Source organism: Meriones unguiculatus, chromosome 9, assembly GCF_030254825.1.
Source record: "Meriones unguiculatus strain TT.TT164.6M chromosome 9, Bangor_MerUng_6.1, whole genome shotgun sequence".
Classification (NCBI taxonomy): Eukaryota; Metazoa; Chordata; class Mammalia; order Rodentia; family Muridae; genus Meriones; species Meriones unguiculatus.
Window position 1 is genome coordinate 41,563,112 of NC_083357.1, and position 27,730 is coordinate 41,590,841.

Consider the following 27,730-nt stretch of genomic DNA (forward strand, 5'->3'; position numbering starts at 1 on the left):
ATTAAACTCCTGGCTCTTTTTTTTTTTTTTTAAAGTATTTTATTTTTAATGTTTTTTTGTTTGTTTGGTTTGGTTTTTTAAGATAGATTTCTCTGTGTAGCCTTGGTGTCCTGGACTCCTTTGTAAAGCAGGCTGGCCTTGAACTCACAATGATCCACCTGTTTCTTCTCTGAGTGCTAGGATGACAGGGGTGTACCATCATGCCCCGCTTATTTTTAATTGAAACAGAATTGCATCGCTCCCCCATTTCCTCTCTCTAGCTCCTTCCACCTTCCTTCCTTTAAGCCCCTTCCAGGTCTCCCTCCCCAACTCTTACATTAGCATCTTTTTCTTTGATTATATTTGTTATACACATACATGCATGTCTGTATGCACAAATACACAGTAAGAGAACCTGCTGGGTCTAATTTTATGGTGTATATATGGTTTCCAGGCTGACTACCCACCAGAGACAGATCTCTCAGGCAGAGAAAGGGCCATCCGATTCCCATGATTGTTGCTGGTTTTCTTGAACCCAGGGAGTTTAATTGCATAGCCTATGTTCTTTATGCATGTTTTCATGTTCTCTGATTCTGTGAGACAATATCCATCCTAAGAGGGCCATGTTTAGATTACCAGCATACTTTATGTGATGAAACCTAAATGTGTGGAGAAATCCTGGACCCTCACAGCTCCTTGATCTTGCACATGACCCTACCTACCGGCAAACCCACGGTTCCCAGCCAGAATGCCCATTAGGTCTGGGCAACCCCACTGCTGCTCCAGCAGCCCACCAGGAACAGTCAACCGTGGCTACCTCAGGAGACAGAGACAAAAAACCTAGTTTGTGCTGGCAGAGCAGCAGTCCGGTAATGGCCACAGTAGTTCTGCCTAGCCAGTGTGTGACTGGAACACTCAGGAATCTAGGATAGACATTCAGTCCATGACCCAAGGCCTCAGCCCAGCAGGGCACATGTTGAATGCTAGTTTGTGGCTAGGACTGTCAGGGAGGAAACTGTTCTGAGCTTCTGGGTATTTTCTGTGACAAGTCCTTATATGCTTGGGGGAATGCTACTTACACATGTGTCATACCTCCCCAAGAAAAGTTCTTATTCGCTCCAGGACAAGGTAAATAGAACACATCCAAGCATGAGCGCATGCCCAGTGACTGTACAGTACTGAAAATGTGCCTATAGTCAGACTTTTAAAACAGCAACACAGTTGTGCCTGTACTCTTTAGACCCCTGAATGCCTTCCTGGGTGCACAGCTAATGCTGCTTATTTGCAAACATGGCTGAAAGCCGCTGCCTGGCAGTTGGCATGTGTGTACTTCTAAAGCAGCAGCCCTGCAGAGACAGAACCTTGTTCTGGCTCCTTTACTAAGTGCCTGGGGCGAAATGGTTTGTGTATGGGTTAGAGAATGCAGGGGATTACCGGCAATTAAAAACATTAGAATTTGTTTAAGCCTTGAAAGAGAAGTTAAAGAGTTACATCTCCCCTTTGAATCTAGTTCAGAGATTGTTCAACACAAAAGATATCCAATAAAATAAATGTGTGGTTGTTTTTGACAAAAGTTTTCTGAAAGGCAAAGGAGGATCAATGAAGAAACTATAAAGAGAGTTTTTGTAAGGGGTTTTCCATCCATTACATGTTCATTTATTTTTGATATTTATGCCCGAGAACCCAATGTGAACTAAAGACTAACAAATAAATTACCTATTATTTATTAGGAAGAGGCTCCATCTTATCCATCTTACAGAAATAGTGGGCTTAAAAAGTTGAGACCAATCTCACTAGAGTCAATCTGGGAACCTGTTAAAATTGTAATTCATTATTACCTTTGTTTTTGTAGTGCTGGATGAGTTGAATCCAGAACCCTGGCATACTAGGCTTACATGGGCTACATGCCTAGCTCAAGAATCACAAGAGCTCAATCCTGGGCCCCCAGACCCTGCATCAAAGCTAAGGTATCCCAAGACTGCAGCTTGCTAAAGTACAGAATGACTAGCCCAGGGACCAGAAGAGGACATTAAACCTGTCTTCAGGTGGCATAAAAAATGTGCATCATCTATTGAAACCATGAAACAGTTGGCCAATAATAATCATAATCAGAAAAAAGTAGAATTGTTTGGGACATCAAATGCCAAGTTCCCATAGCAAGGACAAGCAAGGTAGCTGAAATGTACCTAAAATGGCCAAATGGATTTCTGTGAAAATGTCTGAAAATCTGCAGAGGTTAGGAAAAGCAGGCCAGAGAACACTAGGAAAGCTATAGGCCATGTAGACACTGGTTCTGTGTGAGGCTCTAACAGTGTTCTTATTTAGAAAGACACAGAAGCAGGAGCTAGTGCGATGAGCATGCTAGAGAGCAACGCTCAGATGACTCAAGGAAGCTCAGAAACCTTGTTGGGTGGTTCTTTCCTGTCTCCACCTGCTTATTCTGTGCTTGAGAAGCACAAGCTAACCTCAGTCCATCAGAAGCCAGAGGGAGTCACTGCCTTGTGGAAATGACCTGCTGGTGAGCGCAGGCATGTTGCGGCGCCATGGTCTTCATTAGTGATGCTCAGTTGAGTGTTGGTGGCCACTGCATAGGAGCCAGTACCTCCGGAATTGGGTTCTCTTTCTGCCAAAAAACCAAGCTCCTTATACCCATCCCCTTCCTATAGGCTTCCAGAAGGAGCCTGAGCTGTGAAAAACAACAACAACAAAAACAAACAAACAAAACAAAAAACAAAAACTGAGGATGCCCAGAGCTAACCCACCTGGGCTGTCCTGGGGCATCTTTGAGAGCACTCCGGGTCCTCTGCTGCTCTTTCTCAGGTCTGTTTTCACTTCTCCCCTTGCTTCTAAAGCTTCTTCTGCATGGTTCTCCAAACACCTATTTTTCCTTAGAAAGTCACAGTTGCCTCTTTCACAAAGCTCCCCAGCTAATAAAGAAAGGTCAGTTCACAAACTATTTGTAAGAGCTGATGAGGTCTAGATGGATAACTGTTCAGATCCATGGTCTGCATGGAGAGGAGGACAGTTTTCCTTTCAAATGGTGCTGTCTTTCTATGAATGGGCAGGTCCCGGTCACAGGTAAGCAGTTCTGAAGGCTAATCTCTATTCTCTAGCCCTCTGCAGGGACACGCTTAGTCCAGGAAGACTTGGGGTGGGGCTGTTTTCATGGACTGTGGGTTCTCCTGCAACTGGTTCTTTGCTTATAAATCTAGGCAAGGGCTTTTTCAGTTTGTGGCCTTTGCAGATGCAGGAGTGTCTGGGGCTTGGATGTGCATTTCCAGGAGACAGAAAGCCCTGGAGCTTTGTGTCTGTAAGACAGGCAGATAGTAATCAGGAGAGCCAGCGCTCAGAGGCCAAGCCCACCAGGACAAAGAGTCCACTGGACCTTTACAACTAACGACTGATGAAGCACTTCCACTTCAGCTGATTAAATTCCATTAGACCAGTTCCTGCCTAAGTTGTCACTTACTTAGGAACAGTCTGGGGAACTGATAGGAGCCTCAAGCTTTGAAAGGAAATGACCTGTCCCCCTCCCAGGCCAGCAGGCTAGTTATGAAAATCATACAGGAACTACCATGTAAGTATGGAGGTGCTATGCTGGTTTGAATGTGGAACTGAATAGGACATTATCTGGTAGCATCACATGGCATTTTGTAACTTGTCCTCTTCTGACTTATGTGGGTATTTTCTTTTGAAGTATAGGGAAGAGAAGCAGAGAAAAATTTCTACCTTTTCTAATATACTTTGGAGATCTCTAAACAAAGTAATGTATTCTGGAAGTGGAGCAAACCTCGAGTAAGCCTTGGATAATCAACTGGATAAGGATCTCTGGACCAGGCACCTAATGCCCCTAAGCCTCCATCCTGCTAATAGTAATCCAAGGAAAAGCAAAAATGCCTTAAAAGCCTTAAAGTTTATGAAATTGGCTTAAGGTCACCTACTTTATTAGACTGTTACACAGATTAAAGAAGCTTGTGTTTAATGTAGAAAAATACTTTGTAAGTGGTACCAGGAACCCTCAGCCTCGGGGTCTAAAAACTACTTCCCAGTTCAAGAGCTGATGCTTATTATTTTTTTGCACAGGATGAATTCCAGGACATTGCTCTGTTATTAACTATTTAGGTTATTGCCACAAACTTAAAACCACAAGATAATTATCCAGCTCATGAATCATTGCTTTACTTCTTCTGCCTCTTGCCTTTCGCTTTTTTTTTTAAATCTGCTTAATAAAGCCAACAAACAAACAAAGATGCTACTAAAACCATCCCAATTGCTGACACAATCCAGCTATAATAAGGTTTCTTAAGAACACATCACTGGGGTAATGGGAAACTATGGAAATGGACACTGGAGACAAATATACACTCTTGTAAACACAAGTGCTTTTGAACAGTATACTGAAATGGTTAAAATGGCAAGTTTGGGGCTAGGCAGATGGCTCAGGTGGTACAAGCATGAGGACATAAGCTCAGATCTCAGCATACACACAAAAGCCTGGTGCAGAGTCGAGTGGACCCTGGCGCTCATTGGTTTGCCAGCCTTTCTGAATTACTGAGTTTCAGGTTAGTTCAGGATAGTGACTGAGGAAGCTACCTAATATTGACCTCTGGCCTGCTCATGTGTGCATCCCAACCCATAAACACACACAGCAGATTCTATATTATGAATGCTTGATCACAGTTGAAACAGAAGACATCTTTTGACCCTTTTGGTTATAGTGCAGTGCGTGGCTCATCCGATGTTGTGGTCTGGGTTGAAATGCTAACCCAACATCTACAAAGAACACCCAGGAATTCATGAGGAGGTCTGAACAGCCATCCTCAACACCAAGACGAATTCTAAAAATCCTCTGTAATAGTTAATGGCTATTTTTTTTAATGCCAAAATAATTATATGTGCCAAACTCAGTTCAGACCAATTGGGAACTACAGCTACAAAGGCTGCCTGACGCCTGAAAGATGTTTAGTGCCTTTTATGAGATTGGAATTCCCGTTCCAAGTCTGTCTCTCCCAAGCCCGGGGCAACTGTGTGGCTCACCTTCCCCACTTTGAAGTTCTTCCTTGCTACAAGGCGGTGGCAACCCACACCTTTGGCTGAAGGCAGATACCCACTATCTGCCATCAGCTCCTGAGGAAGCCAGACCTTCACCAGCAAGCAAGCTGCCAGAAAGCCAAGCTACTCTCTTCCTTAGGACTCATGAGCTGGCCTGCTCCCTAAGCTGCCTTAGCTCTGTGGCTGTCCAAACAGGCTGCGCCATGCAGTTGTGGCTGGGCTGCATTTACATGGAGCCTTGGACCTTCTCTCAGGAGAAGCAGGGCCAGCCAGTACAGCTTCACAAGTGCACTACAGGCACACTAACTGGCTCTCAGTTCATTATCAGACAAAATAATTCTACTCACAATTGTATTTCTGGGTTACAAAACATTTTGCCTTTGGAAGCTCAATGTCTTCCCAGGGCCAACATGCCCACACATTAAATAAAGACATACCACACCCTCTTAAAAAACTCAGCACCCGTGACAAAATCGAGGCCTCAGCCTTGAGAACGCAGGTGCTCTCTTTCATTTCTTCCTCCCACAGAGCCCTTAGCTATTTCTGAGGCTATGCTGGGTGAATATTTGAATAAGCAAAAATAAAGGATTCTATTTACTTGCTTATTATACTAGGCTGCCTTTATTACTCAAACTATGTCATAATCCTAGTGTTCCCAACTCTAGATCCAGTGTGGTGACACGTGTCTTCACTTACTCCTAGTTAAATGTTGTTCAAGAAAAGGAGGTTCCTGCCAATGAACATGCTTCAAGAACCACATCCTACATTCACACTTGGCAGGTCTGATTTTATTGTAAGGTCATTTCCCGTAGATAAGGCAAGAGCTGTACTGTTTCTCGCTGTATCGTTTTTGCAGACTCCTTTCTATCATATCTTACTCAGAGAGCTCAACAGCATCTTCTTCAGCTTTAGTATATTTCTGATGATGCAATTCAATGACCAAAAAACTACAAAGGAACGAGGGAAAAAACACAACAGAACATGTAGGCAACTACTTCCAAGCCAGGACTGCCTGGTATAACCTGACAAAGACGCTGAAGGGATTACAAGCCCACGCAAGGTGAGTCAGTGCCCCAGTTGAAATTCAAGCTCTGTCCTTAACTACCGGGTGGCCTCAGGCAAGTAAATTACTAAGCACACATGCAACGCATACAGCATTTGGCACATCTAAGACCCTGAACACAAGCTTTTAGCTGTAGATATTGCTACTTTTACACTTTCTCCTCCACATTAAACTCTAAAAACATAAAGTCAGGCCATTTTCTAAGATCCAATGGAAAGCACTAATGCTTGGAAAATCAATATACAAGAGTATTTATTATTTTAATGGAAATCTCACATTAGTGTGAACGTGTGTGCATGATGCCAATTACACAATCTAAATTCATTATAATTAATGTTACATCATCCTGAGAAAAGTTTGCTTTTAGATACTTGAAAAGGTCATACACTAGCAGATAGCCTGTGATGATTGTTGAAGGTCATTTTCCTACTCTGATGCTCGCTGGCAACATTTCCAACAGGACATGGCCAGAAAATGTCAGCTTCATTTTTTTTAATTACTTTATTTTAAATTATGTGTATGTGTGTGGATCTACGTGTATGTATACATGACTTCAGGTGCCCAGGAGGTCAGAGGTGTTAAGATTCCCTGAGCTGGAGTTATAGGCAGTGTGAGCCACCTGACATGAGTGCTGGAAATCAAATTTAGGTTCTCTGCAAGAGCTGCTGAGCCATCTTTCCAGATACCCAGTTTCATATTTTTGGCTACAATCTACTCTGACTGATGAGTACTTTATTGCAGCTGAATATTCCAAGTGTTCTGTCGGTGTATCCCCAGAACCAGTCCATACAGAAGCCCAAGGTCTCCAGAGTACTGCTCAAGAAAATGGGGACTCCAATCAGAGCTCCAGGCAGAGGACCCCTGCTTCTCTAATGGGTTATGACATAGTCCCAACCTCATGTTAAAAATGACTCGTGGAGCTGGGCACAGTGATAAACACCTTAAATCCCAATACTCAGGAGGTAGAGTCAAGAGGATCTCTGAGAGAGAGAAAGAGAGAGAGTCCCTGTTTCAAACCTCAACCCCAAAAACAATACCATCTGAAGGCTAGAATGATGCCCTAGTTGGTAAAATGTTTGCCACAGAAACATGAAGGTGTGAGATTATTTCCCAGCATCATGCAGAACCTGGTATAGTGCCATGGGCTTATAACTCCAGCACTGGACAGATGGGCACCAGAGGATTCCGGGAGCTTGGCAGCCAGCCACTTTAGCTGGTTTAGTGAAAAGCCCTATCTCAAAACGGTAAGGTGGAAATGTGATGAAGCAATGTGACAATGCCCTCTGGCAAGCCCCCTCCCATGCATATTCTCACACACTTTCAGACACTCACAAACATGTATACATACATAAACACACAGAACATCATATGTGAAAACTGTTGTTAATGTTTTATGATGTTCCCATTAAGTAATCAAAGCACAGAAATATATTATCTATGTGTTATTTTGAAAAAAAAATATATATATAATCCCTAAAAATATCCCATCACAAAATATCCAGAAAATCTGGGACACTATGAAGAAAACAAAAGAAAATATTTTTTAACAAAATCAAAGAAAAAAATTCTCTAATCTAATGGAGATGCCTACCAAGGCATATCTTCATACGTTGACTTTTTCCTTTCCATTTTGTATCCCCTACATCTCCTTTAGTTGTCTTACTGTTCTCGCTAAGACTTCCATTACTATATTGAAGAGATATGGAGAGAGTGGGCAGCCTTGTCTTGTCCCCAATTTCAGTGATTTAAGTTTCTCTCCATTTAGTTTGATGTTGGCTATTGGCTTGCTGTATATTGCCTATACTGTGTTTAGATAGGTGCTTTGTATCCCCAATCTCTCCAAGACTTTAAACACGAATGTGTTGGGTTTTGTCAAGTGCTTTTTCAGCATCTAAGAAGATGATTATGGGTTTTTTTTTCCTTTGTTTGTTTATATGGTAGATTACATTGGTGGATTTTCATATATTGAACCACCCCTGAATGCCTGGGATAAAGCCTACTTGGTCATGGTGGATGGTATCTTTGATGTGTTCTTGGATTTGGGTTGAGTATTTTATTGAGTATTTTGGTGTCAATGTACATAAAAGAGATTGGTCTGAAGTTCTCTTTGTTGCATCTTTGTGTGGTTTAGTATCAAGGTGACTGTGACCTCACAGAATGAGTTTGGTAATATTCCTTCTGGTTCTATTTTGTGGAATAGTTTGAAGAGCATGGTATTAGCTCTTCTTTGAAGGTCTGGTAAAATTCTGCACTGAAACCATCTGGACCTGGACTTATTTTGGTTTAGACTTATTTTTTTCTTTTTCTTTTTTTTTTTCTTCACAATTTATTCATTACATATCCTGCCTGGAGACCCCTCCCTCAACTCCCTCCAGTCTCTCCCTCCCTCCTTCTTCTCCCCTAGTCCACTGAAAGGAGTTCTCCACTATTGCCATTTGCCCATTAGCTTGTCAAGTTTCATCAGGACTGCCTGGATACTCTTGCTCCAAGGTCTGGCAAGTCTGCATCATCAGGAGCAAGTGTTCAGAAAGAGTCAACTGAGTTCATGATAGAGGCAGGCCCTAATCCCCTCCCTCAGAGATCCACATGGAGACTGAGCTGCCAACCGGCCACATCTGAGCAGAGGGTCTAGGTACTATCCATGCATAGTCCTCCATTGGTGCATAAGTCTCTGCAGGACCCCTTGGGCTCAGATCTTTAGTTTTGTTGGTCTCCTTGTGGGATTCCAGTCCCCTCCATATCCCTCTATTCCCCACCCCTTTCTTCCTCCATAAGACTCCCTGTGTGCTGCCCAAAGAATGGCTGTGAGTCTCAGCATATGCTTTGATCTCTTGTTGGGTGGATCATTTCAGAGGACAATCTGTAGTAGACTCCCATCTGGTTTCCTTTCTTCCACCCCTTCTGGTGTCTATCCTTTTTGCCATTCTGAATGAGATTTAAGTGTCCTCCTTAGGGTGCTCCTTAGGGTTTAACTTCTTCAGGTCTGTAGATGGCTATCCTATATTTTATGGCTAATATCCACTTATAAATGAGTATATATCATGTCTTTCTGTTACTGGGTTATCTCAGGATGATCTCTTCTACTTCTATCCATTTGCCTGTAAGTTTCATAATTTTGTTGTTTTTAATAGCTGAATAGTTAAGTATTCCATTGAGGAGATGTACCACAATTTCAGTATCCATTCCTCCATTGAGGGACATCAAGGTTGTTTCCAGATTCTGGCTATTACACATAAAGCTGCTAGGAACATAGTTGAACAAATGTCCTTATTGAATGGTGGGGCATCTTTTGGGTATATGCCCAGGAGTGGTATAGCTGGGTCTTAAGGTAGTGCTATTCCCAATTTTCTGAGAAAGTGCCAGATTGATTTCCAAAGTGGTTGTACAAGTTTGTACTCCCACCAGCAACGCAGGAGGGTTCCCCTTTCTCTACATCCTCTCTAGCATGTGTTGTTCCTTGAGTTTTTGATCTTAGCCACTCTGGTAGGTGTTAGATGGAATCCCAGAGTTGCTCTGATTTGCATTTCCCTGATGAGTAAGGATGTTGAACATTTCTTTAAGTGTTTCTCTGGCATTCTATATTCCTCTGTGGAGAAGAATTCTGTGTAGCTCTGCATCCCACTTTTTAATTGGATTATTTGGTTTGCTGGTGTCTAATTTCTTGAGTTCTTTATTCATTCTAGATATTAGCCCTCTATTGGATGTAGGGTTGGTGAAGAACTTTTCCTAGACTGTAGGCTGTCAATTTGTTCTGTTGACAGTGTTCTTTGCTTTACAGAAGCTTTTCAGTTTCCATTTATTAACTGTAGATCTTAGAGCCTGAGCTGTTGGTGTTCTGTTCAGGAAACTGTTTCTTGTGCCAATGAGTTCAAGGCTCTTCCCCACTTTTTCTTCCAACAGATTTAGTGTGTCTAGTTTTATGTTGAGGTATTTGATCCACTTGGATTTTAATTTTGTGCAGGGTGATAGATATGGGTATATTTGCATTTTTCTACATGTGGACTTCCAGCACCATTTGTTGAAGATGATATCTTTTTTCCATTGTACAGTTTTGGCATCTTTGTAAAAAATCAGATGTCCATTCGCCCCAAGCATGGTTGAATACCATAAAAAGCTAAAATGTTACGCTCAGGATGCGAGGCTAAGCACTGCACTCAGGGTCAGCCGCTTTGGACCCAGAGAAGAGCATGTCTGATTGCATGCGGGTTGATACCCCAGGTCCCGCCTCTGAGAAAAAGGTATCAGACGGGTCTGATGCTCTTTGGGTGGATGACACCTAAATGAACATCGGTACAAAGTCCCAATTTATTTCTAATATCAGAGATCAGACCTCTACTCTTGCCTGATGCGTCTAAAACAAAAAGGGGGAACTGTAGAGAGCTGCGGAATGCTGTGCCTTAAAGATGGAGCTGGTTTCCGCCTTCCACCTTCCCGATGGTGAGTGCTCTCTGTCACGAACAATTCCACATTTGGCTAAGGCTGAGGATCTGGCTTGCTTCCATGTATGTGGACCTATCTGCATTGCCCACGTGGCACGCCTGGGTTGGCTACCCAGAGGCTATTTAAGCTGTGGGCTGGCTTTCCCCAGGGTCAGATGATTGTTGAAGGTTCCTGAATAAACTGCATTAAAAAAAAAAAAATCAGATGTCCATAGCTGTGTGGGTTTATTTCTGGGTCTTCTATTTGATTCCATTGATTCACCAGTCTGTTTCTATGCCAGTACCATGCAGGTTTTATTACAGTTGATCTATAGTACAACTTGAGGTCAGGAATGGAAATACCTCCAAAAGATCTCTTATTGTACAGGACTGTTTTAGCTATTATGGGTTTCTTGTTATTCCACATCAAGTTGAGAAGTTTTCTTTCAACGTCTGTAAAGAATTGTGTTGGTAATTTGATGGGAATTGCATTGAATCTGTAGATTGCTTTTGATAAAATGGCCATTTTTACTATGTTAATTCTTCTGAGCCATGAGCATGGGAGATCTTTCCATCTTCTGATATCTTCTTCAATTTCTTTCTTCAGAGATTTTTAAGCTTTTTTTCATAGAAGTCTTTGACTTACTTGGTTATACAGTTATACCAAGATACTTTATGCCTTTTGTGGCTATTGTGAAGGGTGTTGTTTGCCTAATTTCTTTCTCAGCTCATTTGTCTTTTGTATATAGGAGGGCTACTGGTTTTTTTGAGTTAATTTTGTATCCAGCAACTTTGCTGAAGGTGTTTACCAGCTGTAGGGGTTGCCTGATAGAATTTTTGGGGTAAACTTATGCATAGTATTATATCCTCTGCAAATAGTGATACTTTCACTTCTTCCTTTCCAATTTGAATCCCCTTGATCTCCTTTAATTGTCTTATTGCTCTAGCAAGGACGTCAAGAACTATGCTGAAGAGATATGGAGAGAATGGGCAGCCTTGTCTTGTCCCTGATTTCAGTGGGACTGATTTAAGTTTATCTCTGTTTAGTTTGATGTTGGCTATAGACTTACTGTATATTGCCTTTACTATGTTTAAGTAAGTGCCTTGTATCCCTGATCTCTCCAGGACTTTAAACATGAACGAGTGTTGGATTTTATCAAATGCTTTTTCAGCATCTAAGGAGATGATCATGTTGTTTTTTGCTTTTTGTTTTTGTTTTTTCCTTTTGGTTTGTTTATATGGTGGATTGCATTGATGGATTTCCATATATTGAACCACCCCTGTATATCTGGGGTGAAGCCTACTTGGTCATAGTGGATAATATCTTTGTTGTGCTCTTGGATTTGATTTGCAAGTATTTTTGCTGAGTATTTTTGCATCAATATTCATAATTTGGCCTGAAATTCTCTTTCTTTGTTGGGTCTTTGCGAGGTTTAGGTATCAAGGTGACTATGGCTTCATAGAATGAGTTTGGTAATGTTCCTTCTATTTCTGTTTTGGGAATAGTTTGAAGAGTATTGGTGTTAGCTCTTCTTCGAAGGTCTGTCCTGAAACCATTTGACCCTGAGCTTTTTTTTGGGATGGGATGCTTTTATATTTCCTTAGGGGGTACAGAACTATTTAATTCATTTACTTGATCTTGATTAAACTTTGGTAAGTGGAATCTATCAAGAAAATTTTCTATTTCACTTAGATTTTCAAATTTTGTGGCATATAGACTTTTGAAGTAAGACCTAATTATTCTTTAGATTTCCTCAGTATCTGTTGTTATATCTACCTTTTCATTTCTGATTTTGTTGATCTCTCTATCATTTAGTTACTTTGGCTAAGGGTTTATCTAGCTTGTTGATTTTCTCAAAGAACCAGCTCTTTCTTGGTTTCACTGATTCTTTTAATTGTTCTCTTTGTACAAGAAGCATATAGAACACCAAATGGGAACACCAGAAAAGAACTCCTTCCCCCAGGATGCATACTAATCAAAACACTAATCAAAACACGAAACAAAGAAATAATAGCAAAAGTTACAAGGAAAAAAGACCAAGTAACATATAATGACAGGTCCATTCAAATAATGCTCGACTTTCCAATGAAACAGTGGTTCTTAATCTCTGGGTTGGAACCCCCTTGCAGGGTTTCAAATGACCCTTTAAAGGGATCACCTAAGAGCACTGGAAACACAGATGTTTACATTACAGTTCATAACAGTAGCAAAATTACAGTTATGGAGTAGCAACAAAAATAATTTTATAGTTGGGGCTCACTACAACATGAGTAACTATATTAAAGGGTTGTAGCATTAGGAAGGTTGAAACTCACCAATGAAGACATTGAAAGCCAGAAGGACCTGGAAAGATGTTCTACAAACTCTAAGAGACCACAGATAACAGCTTAGGCTACTATGCCCAGCAAAACTATCATTACAATAGACAAAGAAATATTCCACAATAAATCCAAATTTAGGCAATTTCTATCTATTAATCCAGTTCTATAGAAGACATTAGAAGGAAAACTTCAGTCTGAAGAAAAGATTAATCATATTTAAGAAGACACAAATAATTCCAGGACAGTTAGTCAAGAGAGGGAGACTAATAAACATGAACAAAATAACAGAAATCAATACCATTGCTCATTGGTAATTATCAATATTAATGATCTCAATTACCTAATAAAAAGACACAGATCCATTTTTCTGCTGTATCTGAGATACACTCCTCATCATCAAGGATAGCTATCACCTCAGGGTAAAAGATTAGAAAAGGTATTTTAAGCAAATAGACCCAAGAAGCAGGTAGGTATAGCTATTTAAATAGCGGACATAATAGACTTCAAACCAAAACTAATTAGAAGAGAAAGGAAAGGAAACTATATACTTATTGTTGGCTATTCAGGCCAACTCAAGCTACAGGGAAAGCCTTCCTTGCCATAGACTCCCTCTGTAAACTTTGTAGGAACGTGTCCAGGACCTGACCTGAGGAGCTTCAGCAGCCAGGCTGGGTTGCTTCAAGCTTTGCATCTGGGCTCCCCTACTTTTCCTGGGTGGCCCTTCTTCAAGCTACTCTAGCTTCTATCTCCTGTGGTCCCTGAATGGGGTGCTTGGATCTTCAGGCTGTGCTACTGGCCTCCCTACACCTCTGGACAGCAACACCTCAGGACTCCAGAGTGATTGAGGCTAAATCTTCACAGCCCTGGGACCTGAGATCAGATGTCTGGAGAAATCACCAATCCCCAAGCAGGAAAACCCACCAATCCCTAAGCTCTCCCAAGCTCAGGACTTGAAATCCCACCAATCCTCACCCTGGAAATCTCCAACCTAGAAAGCTTCACCCCCTAAAAAAAATCTATATAAAGGCTGTGTCTGCTTAGTTCCCTGCTGTGTTCTCCTGGGAACAGAGGCAGCCACTCCTGCATTTGTTCCTCCTCTCCTGGATTCGTCCCTCCAATAAATCTCTTAAGAGACTCGCTGCCTGGTTTGACTCTCTCATCGAAAGAAGCCAAGAAGCCCAGAAAAGATGTGAAGAAGGAACAGGGCTGAGGATCCTCAGCTCCTCAGCTCAGCTGGGGATGCCCTCCCCTGGGAGCTGCAATGCCTTTGCTAAGGAGGCCTCTCAGAGCTGTGTGGTTTCTGGGCTCCCATGTTTTAACATACCATTCCCTTGGGACACTGCCCCACCTCAGAGCTGTGTGGTTTTCAGGCTTCAGAGTTGTGGTTCCTGGACACTTTCCCATAAAAATCTACCAAGAGATTTCTAAATTCTAAACATTTATGCACTAAACATAGGGTACCTGAGTTTATAAAAGAAACATTAGTATAGCTAAAATCACTGACTGACCCTCACAAACTGATAGTGACTTCAGTTTCCCACTCTCACCAACAGACAGGTCATCCAGACAAAAACTAAACAGAGAAATGCTGGAGCTAAATAACGTCATGAGTTTAATGAGCCTAACATATTCTACCCCAAAACTAAAGAATATGCTTTCTTCTCAGTGGCCTCTGGAACTTTTTCTGAAATTGACCATATATTAGGACACAAAGCAATTTCCAACAGATATTAAAAGGAAAAAAGAAAAAAGAAAAAAAGGAAGGAAGGAAGAAAAGGAAGGGAAGAAAGAAAGGAAGGAAGGAAAGGAAAGGAAGGAAGGAAGGAAGGAAGGAAGGAAGGAAGGAAGGAAGGGAAAAAGGAAGGGCATTGCATCCTATCACAGTGGCCACAGTCAATAACACATATGACAGCAGCTACTGGAGGGGGAATGTGAGGAAAGGGGAACACGTGCTGGTTGGTGATGGAATTGCAAACTGGTACGGTCCCTATGGAAATCAGTGTGGAGGTTCCTCAAAAGGTTGAGAATCGATCTACCACAAGATCTAGCTATACTATTTTTAGGCATATACCCAAAGGATACCATAAGGATACTGACTTATCCATATTTGTTGTTGCTGTATTCATAATAGCTAGAATTTGAAATAGTCTCGATAATCAACAACTGAAAAATAGATACAGAAAATGTATCTATTTTGCACAATATAATAACATTTATGTGTTAAGATAAATGAAATTATGAAACCTGCGCACATATAAAAACAATCATCCTGAGGTAACCAAGGCTCAAAAAGGCAAATATCACATGTTTTGTCTTATATGTGGATATTAGCTTTCAAGTTTTGGATATGTGTGCGACAGTCGAATAACCAAAGCAGTTAGGTACCTGCTAAGGAACCAGTGGGGAGGACAGGACTTTCCATGAAAAGAGAATTAAAAGTACAGTTTTATAAAGAGAAAAAAGGAGAACCTAATACAGGAAGATTAAATGGGGAGGGGGATGGAAGGTCAGGGTAAAAGGGGCCTATGGGGAGGGACAACTAACACCAAAAGTCTTTTGAAAAGCAAAATGGAAACCAACTACCATAGACGCTCCTAAAATATAGATATATATGAAAGAAATTTAAATGGAGTCACCATATAATGGGGGAGACAATCTCAAGTCTTCCCAACTAGATATCTTATGCCATCAATGAAAACCTCCTGTGCCAGGAATGGGTGGGTTACATATTCCTGAGTCATTGGTCAAAAGGGTCCCACAAACCTTCCCACCAAATATCACAGACTATTGCCAAGGCTATTGGTTACTCTCTATAACTTGATAGTATGGCCTATTACTGAAGACATAGCTTCTTTAGGTCATCAAACATGGAGAAATTAAGCTGGTGACCTATTAGAAGCTTCACCCCTACAGACTAGTATTCATGATGCCAGAAAGTACTTTTTACACCACTGGAAGAGAAAAATAATATCAATACCATCCAGCTACAAGCCTTGTGACCTACAAGAGAGACCTGACTGCAAGATAAACTGATGCAATAATGGCATAAATGTTATGTTATGTTATGTTGTTATGTTATGTTACCAACCACTTTCTGATTAGATTTAAGGCCCACTTCACAAGATGAAACCCATTCCTGATATTGCTGAAGTGGCCAAATCCTAAGACTAGATAGGTTATGGGCCAAGGGGAACCACCTAGTATTATTATTCTGCTCAAGGAACATGACAATAAAATTACTTCTACTGATATATTTCTATATACATAGATTAGAGCATCACTCAAGCCTTATCAATGAAGCTGCTTCTTGCAGTAGGTGGTGATTATCAAAGAGATCCACAAGTGGGACAATGTGTGGCGACTAAGAGACTTTGGAGTACTAAAGCCTAAATATCGTCAACAAACTCCTTCGCTAAAGACTCAGGGATCTATGTGGAAGAGGAGGTGGAAAGACTGTAAAATCCAGGGGTGGTAGATTACTCCAGGGAAAACAGCATCTTCCAGACACAGCAGGACTGATATACATATGACCTCACAGGGACTGTGACAGCATGGCAAAGGCCTATTCTGGTTCAAACCAGACAAAATCCCAGCACTGAGAAAGGGAAGTAGACAAAGAGTCCCATCCCTATCTAAGAATCTATTTGTAATTGATACATGATGGGAAGGGAAAAATCAGTTTTCTCCAATGAAGTGTCACTGGGTATATGAACTATACTCCAGGACAGTTCTCACACCCAGGAATAGTTGACAAACACAAAGTGGAATCTGTGTTTTTTGTGCACTTTCTGCTTCATTTTGTTGTTTTTTGTCTTATTGGTTTAAAAAAATTGTCAGTTTTGATCTTTTGTGTGTATGAGAGAGAAACAGAGTAAGAACATGAAGTTGGGTGGATATGGAGGCAGGCAAGATTTGAGAGGAGAAAGAATATGATCAAGATATATGAAATTAAATTAAATTAAAAAAATCAATTAACTAACCAACTTCTGTGTTTAGTTGTTTTTCTACTGTTGTTACTAAAACACTAACCAAAAGCAACCCGGGGAGGAAAGGGTTTACTTCAGATTATAGATTACATTCCATCATAGAGGGAAGACAGGGTAAAGGATCCAGGCAGGAACCCAAAGGCAGGAACCAAAGCAGCGACAATGGGGCAATGCTACTTACTGGCCTGATTCCCATGCTTGCTTAGCTTGGTTTCTTATACAACTCAGAATCACCCTGTACAGAGGGGGCACTTCCCAGAGTGGGCTCTGCCTACCCACACCAATTATTAATCAAGAAAATGCTCCCCCCTCCACAGGCCAGTCCAATGGAGGCAATTACTCAACTGAGGTTCCCTCTTCCCAGGTGACTATAATGATAGCTTCAAGATAACAAATAATAATAATAATAATAATAATAATAACAATAACAATAATAACCAGCATCTCTCACCACAACCTCCAAAACCCACCACAACAAAACCAAAAATAGGATCAAGAGGGGGAAAGATATCAAGGACAGGCTCTGGCTAATGTTCATGTTAGAAACTCTGGAGAAAGGTGGCTTTAGCCACAGGGCTTCTCTTCTCCTACACAGTCAAGCCTACAAAGAGCACTCAACAGTTTCTGCTGGGGTAACACAGGTGCTCACTCCCAGGCTGCTTCATCTGGTTGTGTAGTCAGCATAGAACACAAAGATAGTTTGCTCAGGAGGTTGATTAAGCACTAAAACTCTAATAACCACAGGCATTTCTTATTCTTGGTGCTCCAGTAGCAATGATTTAGAGACTCAAAAACTAAAACCCCAATCACTTCCTGTGAGGACCTTTCACTTAGAAGGGCTACATGTTTTTGTGTATCTGAATCTTTGAAATATCAACTCTTTTAACTTTCCAACTTTGCATCTCAAATCGTGTGAGTTCATCGTCTCACTTTTCCCTTCCTAAATGTAAGGAAAGCCTACATGAGGAGCTATTTCAATAGTGGGTGTGTTTGGTCCTTAACCATACCACCTGGCCAAAGCAAGCTACAGGCTCTCTAAGTTGGCTCCCAGGGAAGGTATCCTCGGCCTCTCACCCTTCTGTGCTGCTTTATCTAACTGTCCAATTATCACAGAGCAAAGGTAGCTCCATAAGGGGGTCAGGTGGGGATGAGACCCAGGACTCCCTCTGGAGCCAACTGGCTGAGTAGACACATCTTTAAAGTTTACCATGGACTCTTGTATAGTTTTCATTGGACCCCTTACACAGGTTATTCTTAATTTTGTGTCCCATCCCTTCCAACAAGCAGTTGGCTAGTAGTAAGTATTCAATAATATACACTAATAATATACACTAAGTGGAAACAAAGGAAATATCAGGGTTTTTCACTACATAAGATTACTAGTTGGGATCTATGAAAGTATTACAGTTAAATTCTTTATTGTATTTATTATGTGTGTGTGCAAGAGTGCACAAACACATGCGCACATACAGGTCAGAGCATAATTTGTTGGAGTTGATTCTCTCCTTTATACCATGTGGGTTCCAGGGATTGAAACAGGTTATCAAGCTTGGTGACAAATATCTCTATATGCTGAGCTATTTGCAGGCCCGAAAGTGACACAGTTTAATAAATACTGGACTGCTGTTCCAGCCTCAGGCTCCTGGGATGGTGGTGAGTACTTCTGGAAGCAAAACAAACAAAAACTAGGAAACACAGAGAGGAGGAGCTGAAGGCCAGAGGCTTCAGGACAACTTAAGCCACATTAGGATCATGCTTTCTGTTGACTTGGTTTTAATTAAGCTCTTACACTACTAACATGTACAGATTATTCCTTGCTGCTTAGATCATGCAGCAAAACTATCTGGGCTCCTGTAGTATTTTCTATTAATACTATAATGTTCATTTCTTAAATTAGCTCTACTAACATACTAGAAGGACTTGGTGGTCTTCCATTAAAAGAATTAGAAAAGGAAAGACTGATCAATTCTACTATGCCTTATAAAACACTGTCTATGTACAACATAATAAACATATGTGTCATTTAGGTGCTGAGATCTACAAAGGAAAGAATACACACTATCTCTGAGAACCAGATGGTAACATCTATTTAAGATCTCTACTTTTTGATATGACTCTGATCAAAAAGGTACAGGGCACAGAAAAGGGGCAATAGAGATCCTGACATGGTGTGTGGGCAGAAGGGACTGAGCAGATGGAAGGAGGTCAAGGCCAGGATGGTGCCTCACAGAGGAAGGCAGAGAACAGGCGAGCCTGAGCATGAGAGAGTGCTCCCAGCTGACCCAGGTATTGCGTTCCACAGGCTGCTTACATACCATGGGAAGTATGGACCAACCACAGGCATTTCGTTTTGGACCAAACTCAAGTGTTGCCTCTCAGCACCATCATCATTCTTCTTTCCTTAACCATCAAGAAAAGAGCTCCTCCTCTAGCCTAGGTGGAAATGATTGCAGGGTTATCTAGATTCCATCTGGGTTTGTGATGACAAAATAGTTAGTGCAAACCTTCAAAACAGCCTGGTTGAGGCTGTCTTCAGAAGCTTGGACTCTGGCTGTGATCCTCTATGAAGTCCTCTCGAGGTGTCTGTGGACTGTTCATGGCTGGTGCTCCTGGCAGGGTAGTCCAGTTGACAGTTTGACTCATAGTTCTTTTACTCTAGGCAGCAGGGCAGGATATGAGAGTCTAACACCTGCTGCTTAGAGTCAAACTGCCCAATTCCCTGACATATTTTTCTTATGACCATCAGAAGGGGCACTTACAATACAAATGGCAAGAACCTTTTGTTATCACTAACGGCGACTTTTGATCAAATTTTAACACTGTAATAGTGCCCAGTGTGCCAGGGAGAGATGGTTCCCCCTTTGTCAGTGACAGCTTCCAAGGTTCAGTTTGTGATTGCTTAGCCTGAGCACATCGCAATGGCAAGAGTGAGTGGTGGAGGAGAGCTGTTTATTACGTGGTGCCAGAAAACAGGAAATGCCAAGCCAGTGTCCATGTTATCCTCCCAAGGAACCACTCTCTGTGACCTGCTTCCTGTAGCTTCCCAAACAGCACCACCAATCAGGGACCACACATGCAAACAGAAGCCTGTGGGGGACATTTCATACTCAAATCTTACAGTCATACATTTAATAGCTCTCTCCTGGAGGCTATGATCTCATGAAGCCCTATGATAGGGCTGTAGACATGCTTAGGAACATGATGTCAGTTTAGGGCTCATAGAGCTCAGACTTTACTGAGGGCAGAGACCGTGATAAACCACAGTAAAGTTGGAAAACTGATATACATTAACATTATGTCAGAATAAACAGGGTAAGGAAGTTCAGAGATAGGAGAGGCTTCTCTCACTACAGGAAGAAGTACAGAGAGTCTTCATAAACCTCTGAACAACCTACCACATGTCACCAGAAAGATTTACTTGCAGTATCAGCTTTGCTTGACATGACAGTGTCAAAAAGCACCCTGTCCTGGCCAGGCATGCAACAGGCACTTACATCCCCAGCACTCAGTAGGCAGGAGACTACTTCCAGGCCAACTTAGACCGCATCTTAAGACCTTGGTAAAAGCCGTGCATGGTGGCACACAATCTTAGCACTAGAAAGGTAGAGGCAGGTGGATCTCTATGAGATTGAGCCCAGCCTGATCTACAAAGTGAGTCCAGGACAGCCAGGGTTACACAAAGAAACACTGCCTCAAAAACAAAACAAAAACCACCACAAAACAACAACAAAAACAGACCTCAGTAAGAAACAAAAACCACTATCACTAACACCATCTTACCCCTTCATGTTTAATCTCTCTGTGCAAGGGGGTTTCCTAAGTACACTCCAGGGCAGGCATTCAGGAGCCCAAGCAGAGGGCCTCTGAGCATGTTCTGGCATCTGCTGAAGTTGGGCCTCTATCCCCAGGGGCACAGATGCTGGCTCAGACAGGCAGAACTTGTCATATGCTAATGCTTATCTCTTCTTGAAAATTCCACTGATTAAAAAATTAAAAAGCAAACAGACATTAAAAAATAAACACTAACCATCCAAAGGCAGCTTGTGCCTCCTGAGCATGCCAGCTTCCTGCCACAATGCAGTATTTGGGGATTAATCAGGCTGCATGATTAAAAGTTAACTGCATGTTTTAAAAACTGGAAATAGTAACTACTAATTTTCAGTGCTAAAGAATACGTAAAATGCCTTTCTTAAATAGCCACATACACATTTTGACAACAGGGCAAATCAATCAAGCTGGTGTTGAATAGGGAGTGTTTATTTGGCTTTCTGACTTAGACATCAGCTGTACTTCTGCTGACAGACAGGGCTTACAGCTCCTTGACTGCCATCATGTTCGTCTTGCACAAACTACACCAGCAGCAAAGCCACACAGTAAGCACATCTGGTTATGTTATTAGGCTAGCAACTTTTACAAAAACAAAACAGTACAAAAAAACACCGGCACCAATGTTCAATACCTGGATGAAGCATTGTTAAGACATCAGACTTTTAAGGTAGACTAAACATTTTGCACCAATGTGAGTAAATGTCAACAGGCACTGTATAACTGGAAAAAGCAACAACAAAAACAGTTTCCCACTGCCAGCACTGTTTGGGCAGAAGGGCTTCTGTGCCAATTCCACCTGGGTTCCTTTAGCAACACAGGGGTTGAATCCTCTGGCTTAGCTCTTCTTGCTCTGAGTCCACTCTGTGACTGAACCATAGCACATCAGACCTGGCTCTGGCTCCTTTGTCCCCAGAGTGGCATCAACAGTTTACACTCTGCTGCCCACTGCATCCCACAGTTCTCAGTTGCAATAACAATATGATGATCTCTCCAGGCTTAAAGCCTAGAGCTTTAAAAAATCACCATGGCATCTCACCCCAATGCTGAGTCTATTTCATGACTATTTTTTAGTTTATTTCATTCCCTCCAAACGCCCATTCTATTGGCCTTGGGCACCTATAGGTCTGACAATAGCCAGGGGTTAATTTAACTTGACCTTTACCACTGCTTAGGCATCTGTCCCTGACAGCAAGGGAACCTATTAGAAGTAAGTCTGCCTTAGCACTGTCTGTGGTACCTCAGAGTCCTCAAACAAAGGCCAAAGTCTCTGCAGCATCTGCAGAGCCCTGCACCACCTGACTTCTCCTCTTCCCAGCTATGTTTGCATTACATTAATCTCACCTATGTGCCTTTACCTGGAACCTGCCACAGCAGGAATGGCTGCCAGGAAGGAAAAAAAAAGTGGCTGTCATATCACAGCCTCAGTCTAACCACAAGTAGACAATCAGTATTTACTCAAATCTAGTGATGCACAGAGCCCCCAGATGCTCCAGGGCTGCCCGGTTCTCTGGTGGCCCGCACCTTATCCTGTGATGGAATATTCGTTACAGCTAAAAGGCCAACAAAGAGGATGACTGATGGGATGTTAGCCTTATTCTCATCACCTCAGTTTTTAATCCAGTCCCAAGCCCCAACCTGGGCACCCTACAGTGGTCTTGTCTCTGCAGGCTCCTATGTCCCTCCTTATCTATAACCTTAACAGTTTTGCTAAATGCTGCTTAGGCATGAGGTACAATGATTTCACAATTTGAGTTATCTGATCTGCTCACGGTCAAATTAAGAATGAAATCTGGGGACAGAAGATCACGGGGGCAGCAGACCTCTCCTCATCAGGGACACAGTATCCTCACAACTTGTCACTGCCAGCCGTTCCTTACTATCTGGATGAGACACCATCTGCCAAACTCGTAAGAAAGGTTCCACCTGTTTCTCTTCCACAATATTTTGGTGGGGCATGAATGGGTTCACCAAACTTGGGGGAGGGGTGGGTAGGTAGCATTTTCTGAGAAAGAAGCTACATAGTTGATGAAAATTCCTCTCCATGGAAAATCTGTCTGCTCTGTAAACTCCTTCCATTGTTGGTGTCAGTGTGAACACACAGATCCATATTTGGAGCTTCTGGTCTTATTTCAGCATGGCGCTATTGATCTAGATGCTCAGATTCCTGGTTTTCGCCAATGGGAGCTCTGTTAGCAGGCTCACTGTCACACTTGATACTCATGAGTATGCTTTTGGGCACATTCATTTTGTGGCACCAAAAGATGCTCCTGGATCATTTCCAAAGTTTTCCCTGTTCTGGGCCTAGAATCAGACATTTCCTCAAAGAGGCCTGGTTCTATTTCAGGGAGGATGGTGTAAACCTGTGTCTGTGTGGATGCCAGAAACCTGTCTCTGGGTGGATGGTGGGACCTAGTGTCTGGGAGGATAGTATGAACGTGTGTGGATGGTGTGAACCAACGTCTGGGTAGATGCTGTGACCTCGTGTCTGGGTGGATGACCTGAACCAGTATCTGGGTGCTGGAGTCTTCTATGCCTGGTACTAAGAAGGCTTTTAAAGAAGAGCAAATATCTGAGTTGATTGCTTTTTTAAAATCTCTCTGAGGTGACCTTTGGGAATGCAACCCATAATCCTTTGATTTATTTTTGTGAACATAAATAATACCTAATGAACTAGAAGAGATGATTCAGAATGATTATGGCAAAGTGAATGCATTTTTGCCCCAATAATGATTTGCAGAGATGCTAAGTAGCAAATGATTTTAATCAGCTTAAGGTCAGGCCTTGCGAGCTTCGAGACATTAGTTCTGTGAGTCACTTGGAAAGGAGTTTCAGTTTTCTGAGAACTGACTCATTTATCTCCTATTTTCCCTCTTACCTGATCTTTAGAACTCTTGTCAGTTATCATTCTGCAAACTGTTCTTGGTCATAGAAACCAACTGAGCTTGTTTGGAGAAGGGGCTGCAGCCAGAGCACAGGGGTTTGTAGGGACCCAGAGCTTTGGGCGGAGGCCTTTCCTCTAGGGTCACTGTGGTTAGTCACAGTCACTGCTGCTACATGGTAAGGAAGTGGGAGAATCTGGCACAGAGTGGAAGGTGCTCAGAGGTAGCCAGCAGGAGGGCCAGATGGGATTTTGAATGGGAACAGTTGGGTTGCAACATGATAAAAAAGCAGACAACACAGACTTGAGGAAACAGGAGCCCTCAAGGCTCATGTCACACCCCATGATCTACACATCAATCTTGGGTCAGAATTCCTGCAAGGGAGGCAGCAGTGGAAGAGCATGGACCTTGGCTACATTTCCTTATTTATAGAAACAGAGACCCTTGTTCTAGGGAACTAAGGGAGGTGACACAGCAGCAAGCACCTGGCATGATGACTGTTTAGCAATTAGTAAACACTATGGAAAAGCAAGTAAAATCTAAACCCCAAACTCAGCAAGTGCGTGGAGAACACATGCATAGGACAAACTCTTAAAGGAGGACAGCTGTGAGCCAGCATGAGGGCTCCTGGTCACTCACCAACTGCTTACACAGTCCCTATCTCCAATACTCATGACCACTCTTCTTGCTGCTGGAAAGACAGTTGAGTTTCCCAGGAAGGACAGAATATCCCTGGCCGGATACTTACCAGCTCAAGGCTCTTGATCTTTTTAGAAAACAATACATAGTCTAAAACCATAGTAAGAAAACTGGAGTCTGGTTCATGCTCACCACAGGACAACTTAACAAAAACATTCCAGTATGGAGCTGAGAGAACATCAACGTGAATGAAAATGCCTTATCTTCATGTCTTATCTTAGGCAAAGGTACTCAGAAAGGTGACACTTAATGGAAGCCCAGAAACTCCACATGATTTAGGACGCACAGCCAGAACCTTCCCTCACACTACACAGACATGGCTTTACCTAGAATGGTGACCAGACTTCAGCCAGGCTTTGCCAAACCAAGTTCATTTCCGGGCTTCGTGATTAAATACAGTGCTTTAAAAATGTTTCTCTATATGATCTATGAATGCATTTAACAATTCACAAGGCTCAGCTGTCTGGGAAGTGCTGACTCATTACCACGTGCATGTGTGCCATGCACACCCACTCCACAAGACAGCAGAAGGGAAGGTCTTTTCAAGTCAAATTTAATTTTGTCTTAGTGAGGGAAACTGACTTTGCCAAGAAACAGTGGCAGAGCTAGGAAGTAAAAACCCAATTCTCTTGTGCTATGCTTTCTTCAACAATGAGGGAACACTGTTTTCACTGTGGTGCAGCATGATTGAAGGGAGAAGGCCCAGTCCCCAAATAGTCTGGCATCTCCCGTGAGAACTACTAGGTGATATGCCAATGCCTGGCAGCTGCGGCAAATGACACATAAAAAAGGCAGCACTGTGGACTCTCTGGGGCTCCCTTAGGTGGGTGATGGCCACTGAGGCTTGTCTGTTTCCAGGGACTGCAAATGCTGGGGGATTGAGTGGATAAGCGGATGTGTGAGAAAGTAAGGATCTCAAGTGCACCTGCTTTTTAAGAGCAGGGTTTACTACTGAGGGTTCAAGACCCTCTCCTCTCTGAGTTCTCTGAAGTACTCTTAAATCTCTCTCTGAGCACCATGTAGAGGCATGAGGCCCCTGAGAAATGTAAAGGCCAGGCTTGGTCAGAAGTATGAAGTCTGGAGACATGTTTGCTATTTGTTGTCTGCTATCTAATTCTTCATATTTAAAAGCAGTTAAAGCCAGGCACGGTGGTGCACACCTGTTATCCCAGCACTCTGGGAGATCCACAGAGGCAGGTGGATCTCTGTGATTTTGAGGCCAGCTTGGTCTACAAAGTGAATCCAGGACAGCCAAGGCTACACAGAGAAACCCTGTCTTGAAAACAACAACAACCAAAACCCAAAAAACAAAACAAGAACAAAAAAATCAGCTAAATACATAAAATACCCATGAAAATGGAACTTTTCATTGGTGAGTAAAGTCAACTAGATCAGATATGCCTTGGGAGATAAGGTGGTCCCTAACTTTGTTATGGCTGGAAGGTAAAGGAACCACATACAGCAGGCTCAATTACTGATAACCCTTAGTGCAGCTGCATCTGAGGCAAAACAAATAAACAGTAGCACCCCTGACCCCCAGGCAGTGACTCTGCAAAGGATCGCTCTTTGCTGGTACCCAGAAACCTCCAACCTACCCCAAAAAGCTTATGAGCTTTGGCACTTCTCAGAGCTTATCTTGGCTATTATAACCCGGACACTAAGAGTTCAAAACAGTTTCACTTAAACCCCACCTGGTTATCTGTTTTAAATTGTCTTGTCCTATGCAAAGCTTGTCTCTCAATCCCAAATTGATATCAAAGCACCTCTCATTTGTACTCTGCCTAACTGCCCATTGCATTCTTAGAGAAAGGTGGGACAAGAGCCACGTGGAAGAAAGAAGATGGTGTCCACCAAGTGCTTCACTTGTATATTACAAAGCTCAGCAACCCTCCCAGTTAAGGCCAGGAGTGCCCTGAAGTCAAAGCTAAATGACATCCTGGTCTTGGGTGCAGACCAGGAGCATTCAGGAAAGTAAAAAGTCCTTGTGGGTCTTGTCTCATAAATCGAACTCTTGAGTGACAACAGATGTGTGACTTCCCTGCAGATCCACCATTTATGCAATAAATCTTAAGAATCAATGGTAGTATCAGATGGAAAAACAGGAAAAGAAATATTTAAATAGTGTACAAGCAAAATAGGTCTATTGGAGGTTCTAACTAGAATCTAAATGCTGCAGCTGTAGTCCCCACCACTTTTTTCTCTCGTGAGAATGGGAACTTGAGTGCAAAATAAATTGATTTTAGCCCAAAGATGTTTCAGATAAAGCACAGAATTTGTACAAGGACAATGTACCATACTTAGAGGCAGAGTGGAGAGTCAAAGCAGTCAAGAGAAGCATGAGGAGAACACAGTTCTGACTTGTTTTGAACAGCGTAGACACTATTGTTCACATGAGGACAGCATTTAAAACCCAGACAAGCACACCCATTATAAGCAACAGAATCTACTACATGAACAGTCTCTCCACTGACCTGAGCTGTCTGCACAGGACTGCACATACACTACCAGTATGCAATCCATTTCCCTTCTGCCTGGAGCCTGTTTCTCAGGCTCCTTTACGAAAAGCTTGGTCTTTGCTGAAGTACGAGGTTTGAATTCTGGCTCTTCTTTTCACTGCTCCAAAAAGGAGCAGGGGACTAGGCCTGCTTCATCACCTATAAAATGCAGATAATGACAGTTCCTTTTTCAAAAGACTAGTAAGGAGATTAAATTAACTACCATGTGAGAACCCTTTAAAACAGTTCTAGCCAGGCATGGGGTAGTGCATGCCTACAGTACCAGCTACTCAGCAGGCTGAAGGAGGGGGACTAGTTAGGGTAATGTAGGCAGACCCTATCGCAAGGAAAAAGTCACACAGGAACATTTCTAGATGTAGCAAAGACCAAGAAGGGCCAAGGGAAGCAAGGAGGACACTGAGGCAAGATCAGCACATGCTCTTCATTAAAAACAGGCAATCTGGAGTTGTTTGCTGATGCACGAGAACACAGTATCACCAGGCATCGAACAGAGGAGGCCAGACGAGTACCTCAAGTCCCTAACCAAGCCAGCCAGGCTGTTTAAATGAATGAAGGCTCACATGAGCAGGGTCTGCCTTAGCATCTTTCAGTCCTCTACCCCTGGGGCTTGCAAGCAGGCCTGGCACACATTACTACTCACACACTTGAAGAGCATGGGAAGAATCAAAGGCAAGATCTGGCCTCACATTCAACAGAAGGAGGAAAGAAGACCCTTTAAACAGTTACTACCAGGACCTACTCAATGACAACAATGAAACAGAACATGCCCAATACTGGGAATCATTTCCTAGGGCAATTTCATTAAATAGTCAAACGGCTTAGCTATAATTGTAATTATCAATGTATTGAGAGTATCCATTAAGAAGTACATCTTGCTATAAATATTTGTGAGAACATTCCATGAAAATTCATGATGGTCACTGCCATCTATAATTAAAATTTCCATAAATTAACATGTCAATTTTATAGGAAAAAAATTGATATTATA

At 42.3% G+C, this 27,730-nt stretch overlaps 1 protein-coding gene across 3 annotated transcripts in view; it reads right to left on the reverse strand.

Moving 5' to 3' along the window:
• Mipep (mitochondrial intermediate peptidase) overlaps positions 1–27,730 on the reverse strand; it is a 128,834-nt gene that overhangs the window by 3,650 nt on the left and 97,454 nt on the right. The window lies entirely within an intron of this gene.